This window comes from Mesocricetus auratus, unplaced genomic scaffold, assembly GCF_017639785.1.
Source record: "Mesocricetus auratus isolate SY011 unplaced genomic scaffold, BCM_Maur_2.0 Super-Scaffold_4256, whole genome shotgun sequence".
Classification (NCBI taxonomy): domain Eukaryota; kingdom Metazoa; phylum Chordata; class Mammalia; order Rodentia; family Cricetidae; genus Mesocricetus; species Mesocricetus auratus.
This window is the reverse complement of record NW_024429182.1, coordinates 63,661,697-63,674,008: the sequence shown is the minus strand read 5'-3', so window position 1 is coordinate 63,674,008 and position 12,312 is coordinate 63,661,697.

The following is a 12,312-nucleotide window of genomic DNA, read 5'->3' as shown; positions in this document are numbered from 1 at the left end:
CAAGCACAAGATGGCACTCTTAAGCTTTCAAAGGAGCTGGCGTCCTCAGGAACTGTGACACTACCCAAGCCAGCAACCTCCTTCCAGAGAGGCTGTAAGACTGAAGAAAGTTGAGGTCCCTTCCCAGTACCCATCAGGTAGGGGTTCCGCCTCATTCTTCCTAGGGCTATGCAGCTGCACAGAGACCCACCAAGCAGAACACCTGCTGCTGCCAACCCAGGTACTTTGCTGTGTGGGCCTTGCAGACCGGGTACAGTTGGACTCTCAGGCTTTGTTTCTGGAGTTGGAATAAAGAAAACAGCTTACAAAAGGAGTCTCTGACCCACAGGATACCACCATGCCCTGAGGACAGGGGCTGGCAGAGTTCATTATGTTCAGAACGCCCCACCAGGCTGATGGATGGTCCTACTATCACTCACCCCATTGTGGCCCAGAGCCACATTGGCAAAGGCTCATCAGGGCGGGGGCTCTAGATATACAGAAAGCCCCCAGGGTCTTCTCCCACTGGGCGGATGCCCTGAGCACACAAGAGCTCTTCTGTGGTAGAGGAGGCTGCTTTTCAGGATCTCACATCTCCCTTGACTGTGATTAGCCACCTGTCTGCCTGTGAGTCCCAGAGGACAGGGACCTGCCAGGGACAGATGCCCATCACTGAAGGGCAAGAGCTGGCTCCCCGCACAGGCTAGGGTGTCAGATCAGCCCTGGAGATCAGCTCTGGGACTTGGGAGCCGAAGAGAAAGGGTTGGGGATATGCTGTAGGAGCCAGGCCAGGCAGCAGGTTGATCACACCTACTGTACAGATGAAGGGGCCTGGGCAGGGCCTCATGTGTGCCATCTGAAGACAGTGCTGAATGGCACGTCCAGCCCCAATATTGCCATTGTGAGAGGACTCCAGGGATCAACTTGAGCCTCACATTATGGGGAGCCCTCTCACAATGCACTAGAACCCATGAGGCTGTAGCGAGGTTGAAACTCTCCTGTTTGTCCATCTGTGAACGTGTACCTATGTGCATGAGAGCCCATGTGTATTTGAAAAGCATCATCAACAGCTCACTATCAAGGAGCAGTGTGGGCTTAGAAATTCATGGACCTGGGTTCTCATTTGGCTGCACCACTTAAATGCAGTTGGCTTTTAGTAGTCATGTGGTCTCTCTAAGTTTATTGTTCAATGGGATAAAAATGGTCCCTTCAAGTTTCTAGGAGGCAGTAGACCAGAAAGTAGCTAGGTGGGGCTTTGCAAGTGCTGTGTCCCTGTGACTCTCTGTTTTCCATCTCATACTTCCCTTTGCCGCTTTGATGTGGACCCGTCTTCAGCTTCCTCCCAACAGTAGCTGTGTTTGAGAGACCACCAGGAAGCGTTAGTGGACTCCAAAGCCCATCAAGGGCCACCTTATATGCTTTGTCTATGAGTGCAGTAGCTGGAGATGTGGCAGAGGACAACATTGCTGCTCTGTCGTCTGTGTCTGTTGAGATCCCTGACTCACTTTATAGTCTTTTCTTTACTTTGTTTCCATTTTGTGTGTGCATGTGTTGCACACATGTTTATGCATGTTTTTGTGTGCACACCTGTGTAGTTGCACCAGCACACAGATGCATGTACATATGTGAGTACAAGGTTGATGCTGGGAGTCATCTTCTATTGATCTTCTACCTTATTCATCGAGACAGGTTCTCTCAATCAAGTCAAGAGCTCACTCACTGATATGGCTGGTTTTAGCCAGCTTGCTCTGGGGATCCTGTGTCCCTACATATTGAGGCTACAGTTAGATGAGGGACACCACACTCACCACCACCACCCAACATGTCCTGTTCTTCATAAGCCCCAAGACAGCAGGAAATGGCAGAGCTGTGGGGAGGTGGTGACACTTGCTTCCCTGACACCTGCCTCTCAGGATCTAGCCACACAATCTGACTGTAGCCCTGGTGAGTAGGACCAGCCACCCTTACCTCAGAGCTCTCAGGTCACCGTCCACCAGTCTCCTGAGATGAGCAGCCGTGTTCCCAGCCTGGGGCACTGCAGTAAAGACAATTCTCAGGAACTCAGTTCCAGGCCTGCTTCCCAGTGCATGTGAGCAAAGTTGCCCCAGGACGTCTGTCCTCTCACCAGGTGAGTAGCTCTATGGTCCAAGCTATTAGGGGAGTACAAGCCAGCTGTACTCGAACCTCTCTCATGACCTCTACAAAGAGCACTTGCGAATGAGTGGGATCTCCAAGGAATGGATTGCACTAACAGTGCCTCTGTCCTTGGAGAGTATTTATAAAGACATGGTCACTGATGCAAGAAAGGGTTTGGGGACATAATTGCTGAGGGCAGTTTAAAGATTTGCCCCCTTGTGGTTTTGGGTTTGGATTCCCATTTCTTCCCAAGCAATTCTTTACCACAAATACCTTGTAGGTTCACAGAGATGGTGAAGACCATTCTTTCTGGGCATGCTAAGGGTCCCAGCATGACTTCTGCCCTCAGGGAATTTGAACAGTGTTTGGAAGACAGAACATTCCAGGGTTGTCTAAGGGAATCACTATTTGATTAGTAGGACCAGAGAGCCAGGGGTAGGATCTGCCAGGGGGTTAATTGGAACTTAGAAGTTGAAGAAGTCGGAGTTAGAACACATGGGGAACTAAGGGAAATGATGGAATGGAGGGGCACTATTAGGTGGAGGCAGAAATGACAAGGTAGGTATGATCCTGACCTCACCATCTTATAACAGGGATGTTTTACCAGATGCTATCTCTGGGGCATAATTTTACATAAGGAATATTCTCTTTGCAATGCAGGTTTCATGTCTACTTCCTGTTGTCTGGAATGACTCACTGTCACTTTCTTCAGATAAGTGGCCACTCTTAGATTTGAGTGTGTAATGAATAGATTCCTGCATGCCACAGATGCAATACACATTCACAGTACATGCACCCCTGTGTGCAAAAGGTTCAGTCCATGGCTTCTCCCTGGCATTCTCAGAGACATCTGGGATGTGAGGAGCCCAGGTTGCGCAACTTGTGAGGCTGTCCTGTACTCTATCTGACAGCAGAAGTGCCCATCCCTGTGCGGCTTGGGGAACTGATGGACTATGCCTGCAGGAGACGAGCATTCGCTCTGCAGAAGCCAATGCAGTGTACAGGAGGATCTAACAAAAAGCAGGCGTTGGGATGCACCCTTCATATCTACGTGCCTTTAATTCACTCGCTCAGTGCTTTCTTCTGTGGATACCCATGCCCACCTTACATGAACTATGTACTCTTCAGGTAGCTGTAGGGAAAGACATGGGTGGCTTTTAGTTCTTGCTGCTTACCACCATCTAGGAAAGAATAACGGCAAATGAGCTCAGGGGACAAGTGTTACGTTGGTGTAGCTCTGTGTGCTGTGGTTCTGCCTTCCTACATATTTCTATTCTTACAATAGTCCTTCATGCCACTGTGATATCAGTATGTGTTTTACAGCTGCAGGGTGCAGGTCTTTCTCCGTGGGGCCCTTGGGTCACTGGATATGGGAGTGGGAGGGAAGGTTCTGGATCACAGAGGAGCAAGATACTAACTCAGGGTGGAGAGAGAGGGAGGGGTCACCTCAGTTGGGGCTGGAAGACTAAGTGGGGATTTCTTCAAGGTGTGAATTTGGGATACAGAAAGGAAAAGTATTTCTGGGACGCGGAGTAAAGTATTATAGACCTCAAGAGAAGGGACAGGGGAGTGGGATGTGAGTGTGGGGCTAACTGCTGAGTGTTCACAGAGCTTGAGGTCTGGAAGGGAGAAGCTGAGGGCTGTAGAAGGCTTCCGGGAAGGTCATCAAAGGTCAGGGTAAGTTGGCAAGATAGGAATGGCATGATTTTTCTTATTCTCTTTCCTACTTTCTCATCACAGAGTCACATGGCTTCTCATGATTGGAGATAATATGCTTATGAGGAGGGGTCACTCCTTGAGAGAATTCCTTGCAAACTTTTAAGTGGCTTACCACAAAGCCAAGTGCTCCTCCTCACACCTATGCTGACCTCCTGTCTGCAACAGCCTTTTTATTAAATGGAACTCTGTTAAAGCCATCACCGAGTCCTTCACATGTTAAAAGCAAAATTGCCATGTTACCTGGCACTTGTACTTCTTAGTATATGCACCCAAGCATTGGAAATGGGCACCAAAACAAATGTTTGTGTAGGAGTGTCTACAGCAGTGCTGTTTCTAATAGCCAGAAGATGTAGGTGTCCAAGTGTTCTTCAAAAGATGAGTGCTTAAGCAAAATGAGCCAGGCATGATGGGGCCCTAAAAGGAATAAAGTTCAAGGGATGGCTCAACGAGTAAAGTACCTGACATACAAGCATATGAACCTGAGTTTAGACTCCCAGCATCCATATAAAGCTAGGCACAGTGGTGTGAGCCTCTGCAGCCACAGATGTCAGTCAGGTTGGGGGCAGAGACAGGTGGAGCTTGGAGCTCATTGCTATCATTGTGGATGAATTGGTAACCTTCTAGGTTCAGTGAGGGACTCTGTCTCAAAAAACTAAGGTGGAGAGCAGAGTGATTAAGGAAGACACCTGATGCTGACCTCTGACCTCCACACTCATATGCACAAGCATGCACAAACGTGGACATACACCTGCTCCCTTCCCCACAAGTTAGTGGAATGCTGAAGTGTGTCATAATGTGGATAAAGGTAGAAAGCATCATGTTAAGTGAAAGAAGGTAAGCACAAAAGGCCAAAGGCTACAGCGTACCATTTATATGAAACATCTGGAGGAGGCAAAGATACAGTCTGGAGCCGATTTCTGCTGCCGGTTGCTTGGGGCAGGCACATGAGAATTGTTTAGAGGTGATGAGCATCTTTGGATCCAGATAGACATGCTGGTTGTACAACACAAGGAATGATGTCAATGGCTTTGAGTCATTCACTTTAAAGTAGCTCATTGTATGCTGCGTGAATTTCACCTCTGTAATAATAAACTCTCCATCCTTGCCCTGTACCGGGCGGAGACACCTGTTAGCTGTCTGAGAGCTGTGTGACCACAGGCTCCAGGGAGGGCTAACAGATCTCTGAGGGCCTTCCCTGTTCCTCCCATGAGGGCCCCTACATTCCTCCCGAGGGGGAGGGGAGGAGCCTTTGCCCGGGAAAACAGTTGTTTCTATGTTGACTCATTTGACTCTGTAAATTACTTTTTTAAATGCAGGCGCATAAAGGGCAAAAGCTATTCCTTCCCTGTTCTTGTAATTGCCCAGATCAATAGGCAAGATTGATTTAATTGAGAAATAGTCTCCAGGTAACATTTAGGAAGAATCGTGAAGATCACTACTTTGAAGAGTACCTGTCCCTGTCCTCAGAGGGGACAGTCTTTGGGGTTCCAAGCTCTTCTTTCACTGGGAGGCCAGCATTAGTGAGGCAGGAGGTGTGTCTCCATGTGGCCTTTTGGAAGGGTTGGGGTACTTCTACTCCTGAAAGGTCATGGTTGAGATTCACACCCTGACACTGTGCAGAACACCAGGACTCTGAGACGGTGAAAAGGAAGGGTGTGTGGGCTAGTCTACACTTCAGAAGCTCAACTTCAAGGTGGCCTTGGGGCTAAGAAGAGCTGCTACCTGGGGTCCCTGACATGACGTTGTACCTGGGACCTTAAGCCCTGTCCTCTAAGTCTTTGTCCTAGGCACCAGGCTGGGCAGTGTAAGAGGCAGAGACAGCCTGATTAGTTTTGGGTGTTACCTCCCTTCCTTGCTTGGGTCTGGTACCGCTGGGAGGAACAGCTGGTCTCAGAAGAGAGCTACCATCCTGCCTGGCACTCTGGGAGTAATAGTAAAGGGAGAAAAACCTAATGTGGACTCCAGATACCCGGCCTCAGTTAGACAGCTCATCAATAGGACTGGGGGATAGGATTGATCTTTTCTTTATAATGTACAGCATTCAATGATGGCAAAAATGCGTTTAAAAGGAGCCCGTGGAACACTTTGAAAATATTAATTAGTGTGTTGAAGCATTTCGCACAGCACATCACAGTGAGACTGCTCCAGGGGGTTGCCTGGAATGAATTATTAATAGAAGTCCCTCCCTCCCCTGTGCTTCACACCCTGATTTTATGGGAGTTGGCATGGGCTGGGGTGTCTGCTAGATTCATTTGCTGCTCGTTGCATGCAAGTGGGGAGCAGCTTGTGCCACAGGGGTCGCATATGTGTGGGGTTCATGTGTCTGGAAACGGAGACCCACAAAAACATGAGAACCACACAGTGGAGGGCAAGGTTTGATTCGGACAGTGCTGTAGAAGTGGCTGTATTAAGCTTGACTCATGTGGCATTTTATTGCAAACCTATGGTACCTTGAGGAGTCAGGTCTGAGGATGGGGACAGGGTTCAGGAAGAAGCAGATAACAGAGGCTCCTTCCTTCTGTCCCGACTTTGCCTCTGTGAGCATGAGACCACCAGGTAGTCTCCAGCTCCTCTGTGCTGGCTGAGAAGTGGGGCCAGGTCACCCAAGCTCTCTAGGACATGGCTCTCCATAGCCAGGGAATGCAGAGGTTCCCATCTGAGGCATGCCTGCTTTATGAAGCAAGCTCTTGTAGAACTATAAACACGGGAGTGAAGGCATTTTTACTTTAAAAATTTAAACTATTTCAATCAAGAATCATAGAAATATTTATAGTTGTGCGAAACTGAAGAATGAGGGTTGGGGGTTGATGGAGTCCTTACGAGCCTTTCTGACACGGGTGGGCGGGCGGGTGTTCACGGAAATGCCTTCAGCAACTCCCAGCTCTCAACCTTAGCTGTTTCTCCTTCCCCTTTCATTTCACACTTAGAATTTATGGATGCTATATCTCTTTTTTTCTCTTGGCTTTAAAAACAGTGTACAGGTAACTTAGCTACAGAAAAGCCCCCAAACAAACGAGTTTTTCAATGTTTTAGAAATGTGGGTGATCAGATGCAATGATAAATTTCTCATCTAAATTTTATTGGGAAAATATAAAGGGTAGGGAGCTTCCCAGATGCAGATGTATTAGCGAACTGGACTTCACTGTTTAGATAGCTTCACAAAGAACTTGCTGCTTTCCTGGGCTAAACATGTAGTTGTCCATTTTCCTATAAAAATTTAAAATCGCCTAGCACACTGTTCAGTTGGCTCCTTTAGGGGTTAAAAAAGAAAAAAGCCACGACAAAACATAGCTGAGCTGGAATTGTCTTGTTGACAATTGCCTGCCTTAACAATGGAATCAGTTCTTAACAATTGGCTGTCACAGAATGTCATGGCAGGGAGGGAAGTGAATGACCCAGCCAGTCTAGGCAATGCCTCTGCTGTGTGTGAAGTCAGGGGCTCCACAAAGCTCCTGAGGACACAGCCCTTGCCACATAGCTGGTACCCCATCCTCTGAGTGGCTTCTGTAGCCAACTGATTGATAGTTTAAGCACTTAGAGCCATGGTTCTCAACTTTCCTGATGCTATGACCCTTTAATACAGTTCCTCATGCTGTAGGACCCCCAACCACAAATTATTTTATTGCTACTTCAAAATTGTAATTCCGCTGTTATGAATCATAATGTAAATATCTGTGTTCTCTGATGGTCTTAGGTGATTCCTGTGAAACGGTTGTTTGGCTCCTAAACATGTTAAGAACCCCTGATTTAGACAACCCCTGGGCCATTGGAGACAAATTTTGGGGAGATCCAAAAAGAAAGAAAACATTCCTAGCTAAAGGTCTCCCTAAAATTTCAAGTACTTGGTGTGGTATTATTATTTTAGCTATTTCATTGGAGTTAAGGTTAGGTTTAGAAAAGAAGCCTCAGTGAAAACAGTTCAAGCCATATGTGTCTTGTTCCCAGTGGCCTTGGATACGGTGTCTGCTCTTTGGAAAATGTGACAGTGACATGGTCAGCTGGTGGGCTATACAGGGTGGGTACTGAAGGTAGCACCCCCTGCCTGGCACCATGGGAGGCCCTCACCCATCCAGGGACAAAAGCGCCTTCAGTGAGCTGTGGTGGTATGAAAAGGGGCTGCAGGAATTTGGAAGTTTTGTATTTATTATTTGGTAATGATTTCAACAGCCCACGCTGCCAAATCACAAGCAGAAAGAAGCCCAGGCTTGGCTTTTGTTATCAGCTGGGAGAATTAAGGTTATTTTTTTCCTTGACTTCCCCCCTCTCATTCTCTCTCTTTTTAACAGCCCGAGTGCCTTGGCCCAGCTCCAGTGCAGGTAATTACATTCTGTCTTCCTAAATCCCCTTGCAACTCCAATTGGGCAGGCTGCTCCTCACTTCCCTCCTAAAAGCTGATGTGTGGGGTGCCTGGCATCAAACGGGGTGGCATTCCAATAGTAGGTCCCAAGGTGTTCTGCAGAGAAGCATTTGGAGCAGCGTCTGCAGGGCTTGTGTGCGAATGGAGGTAGTGTTATTTATCGCTCCTCCCATCAGCAGCTGCCAGCCTGAATGACATTTTAAATATGAAGTCCAGGGTCTTGGGGATGATCAGATGCGAGGGTCTGTGTGTTTCACCTTTAGAGTTATTGGGCAACTGAAATCGGAGTGGGAGGCGCAACTAGAAGACCTCTCTAACCGGAAATGTTCCTGCCTATGTTTTAGCTTACACAAAACAGCACTTCAGAAATTTTTTTTATTTTGATTTTTGTTTTGGTCTTTCCTAATTAGAATTAAAGAAGCTATTCTGGGCTACTGTTGTTCTAGCTTTTGTATTTTAAGGATGAATGGAAATAGGCACGTTTTCCATTTGTAGGGACAAAATTACATCTCTTTTAAAAAGGCTGCTTCTTGAAGCGTTCTCTCAGCTCTGTGTCTCAAGTCTTGCTAAAAGGATGTTTCGGCCATATGAGCACTGCTCTTACCTTTTTTCCCCCTTTAGCAGTTGCTTTAATTCTGGATTATCCAAGAGCTTTTTAACGATGGAAGCGGCTCCTGTTAGCACAGCATCTGTACAAAAAACCAAAGTGAGTTAGCGGGGCTGTTTTGTGCTATGTAACCACGCTGTGCACAGAGATAACTACAGTGAGACATCTCCCACAGCCGAAACCACAAGGCATCACAAGACAGAACTTAGGGTGCGCATGCAAAGCGAGCAAGATTGGCACATGCGCATCCCTCTCACTTGAAAGAAAAAACGATGGGACCGGATCTTTGTCTTTGCCTCTCAAGATTTAGGAAGCAGCTACTCTCTGGGCTGCTTGTGTCCCAATTCCCACTCAGAAAGGGTGCAGGGCTCAGTAATGAGCTGCTGGGTGTAAGGAACCCAGTCTATGGCCCTTGCCTTAGGTCCCAGTCTGAATTCTTCACACACTTGAAAGCCATGTCTCCGGCTCAGCCTCCCACGGGCCACTGCTGCTGCTCAGGGTGATCAGATCTACACCTGGAGAAAAGACCACTGTGTCTGGCACTGGGTGTCACTGTCTTGCATTTACATATTGATTAATTTCCACTCATGTATCACCCTACAGAATCATTCTTTATAAAGCACAGAGTCTGGGTTGCACAGCTTAGCAGGATAAAGTGGTTGCCCCTAAGCCTGATGACCTGGGTTCCATACTCAGGATCCATATGGTAGAAAGAGAACTGACTCCCACAAGTCATTCTCCAACCTCCATAAGTGTGCCCTCACCCCTTGAAAATAAATAAATGAATGTAATACAAAATTTCCCAAGAAGCATAGAATAGAGCAGATATTAAATACCGTCTCCATCCTGTGCCTTCTCTGGGGGTTGTAACTCTAGTGACTTGCATTTTTCCCTTAATTACAGGAAAAATAGCAAATTGGCACACACCAGGAAATGGGTACCCTCCACCCCCCGATTTACAAGGAAGAATGGAGGGTGACTTTACAGCTCAGGAATCCAGTGAAATAAATTTATGGTTAGAAAAACTTCATGTTTTTAATGTGATGAAGGCCCTTTAACTTTTAACACGCTTCTCCAGTTAAGCTGAGCAGGACTCGCACGGAAATGGCTGTCTACAGCTGCTGCAAATTGATTTATCCCCAGATGATAGGCGGACTGCAGACTGAACTGTTGGGAGGAGAGTCCTTTCATTTCAGTATTTGCGGCTGTCTGTGTCCTGTTTGTGTCCATCCTGCTGCCAGGATTTGTCAGACCTACTGTCCAGGGGGATTTGCTGGGGCCTACTGTCCCCAGCTATCAGGGCCATTCAACTGCACTACAAGAAAGGACATACATTGCCCATATTACCTATCATGTCTCGGCGTTGGGGGTTCTTCTCTGAACTCCTTTTCAGACATCTTCAGAATTCTTCTGAGTAAAGTGAGCTGTGTGGGAACTGATGGGGTCATGTGTATGATCATGCCAAGCGGTGTGTAGGAAAGTATGGTCGAGGATTAGTTGGAATCATTTGCTTGTGAGGAAGTTGAGCTTTCTGCCTTGGAGTCTCAATCCTAGAATGGAGGTTACCAGCAACCCCCATGCTGCCTTTGCTTCTCTGGGGCTTTCCCATTCATCTCAGCCCAGAGAGCTGAGCAAGATGCCAGTAGCACAGACATGCACCTTCCTCTTGACATTCCTAACCCCCTACTGTGTGCACACACTGGGGAGGAAATGTGGTCTCTCCCCATTTTGAATTCACAGTTGACTGGGAGAGTTGGGAAGTAGCTTCAGGAGGGTAGCACAGAAAATTACCAGTCATGGTTTGCACAGTGAAAGGAAAACCACAAGAGTTTGGAGGAGAGAAAACCCTCACTCTAGAGGTCCTTGGAGGGCAATGGAGAAGTGGAAGCAGTTAGGTCTGAGCTGTCTGTTAAGTATTGAGAGCATCTCAACTTCCCTGGGGCTGAAGAGAGCCTAGGGGAAGGAGATGAGTCCTAGAGCTATCAGCCCACACTGAAGCCAGTCTGTTGCCCAGATGTCTATGATCAGTGCTGGCCCACTGGGTCCTTCCTTGTCTCTGCTCCCTGGCTGGGCACTGTGGTATGAGTGCTCATATATTGTCCCATCCATTCCCCTAGCATCTGCTTACTGTGATACTGTCCTCTCTTCTCATTGGTTTCTGAATTTAGGGCCCAGATAAGACCCCCACTTTTTCTATCTATGCTCAGTTGCCCAAGCTCTTTCCTTGTCCCTAGTAGGGTTAGTGTCCCACATTCTTATAGCTTCAAACTTGGGTATTTGGGTTTAGCTTTTAAATATTGTGTAGTTGGGCATGAGGGACAGAAAAGTGTAAAATATTTTCATCTTATAACTGAAATTTGGGGCTCATTGGCCAAGGGAACTTGTCCCTGCTCAGCACACACATGGTAATTCACAACCACCTGCATCTATAGTCCCGAGGGATCTGACACCATCTTCTGGCATCCATGGGCTCTGCAGTCATGTGGTGCTCAGACATACATGCAGGCAAACACCTATATACTTAGATAAATCTTTAAAAATATAACCACATTTTATTCAATCTTGTCTCTAATAAAGTTAAAGACTTAAACATTAATATAAAAGCTCCCCTGAGTCATGGACTAGCGAGCATGACATAGACCTGGGCAGAGGGATGGGTCAGTGGCTAAAGACTCTCTTGTTGCACAACTAGAGGACCAGAATTTAGTTTTGAGTACTCACATTGGGTGCCTCATAGTTGTCTGTAACTCCGGTTTCAGGGGATCTAACACCTTCTTCTGGCCTCTGTGGGTTCTAACATGTACATGTGCATACAAATACAGAGAAGGACAGACAGATAGACAGACAGACAGACAGACACACATACACACACATACACGTGATCCCCTCTTTTCCCTTTCCTTCTTCTCCCTTCTATCCCATATTTCTTCCACCTAGCAAATTTGGGGGCCTCATCCACCTGCTTGTGGTGATTGCAGGTGCTGGGGATGCCACTGTAACGCATGCTTTCCCTCATCTCCGTGAAGCACAGCAATCTAGCTCACGAGACACACAGACACCTACTTGTCTGAGATGACACCTAGTTGATGTTTGCTTGTGCACAGGGGAGCACCCCCCACCATGTAACTTTCTTTGGGGTGAACAGGAAGAAGTCACCCAGCAGTGCAAAAATCTGGTTTAGAACTCGAGGACTAAATAAGATTTTACCTGAAGGACAAGAAGGAGAGGACACCGTCAACAAGGAGTCCCTGTGGCATGGTGCAGAGGAGGGAGTTTCAGAGTCCTCCTGCATGATCACTCATACAACTTTTATTGCTGAACTTTTCCAAAGCTTTTGAGGGACCTTCAACCTTCACCAGCCTCTCCTCTGATTTCTCTTGAGATCTGCTAATGTTATTGACTAATTGCAGGGTCTTTGCCATAAAGGCAGTGTGATCCTAAGGGCAGGGCAACTCTGAAGGAGAGATTCAAGGCACTTGACAGTTCACCACTTTACATCTGAGGGAGGTCCATC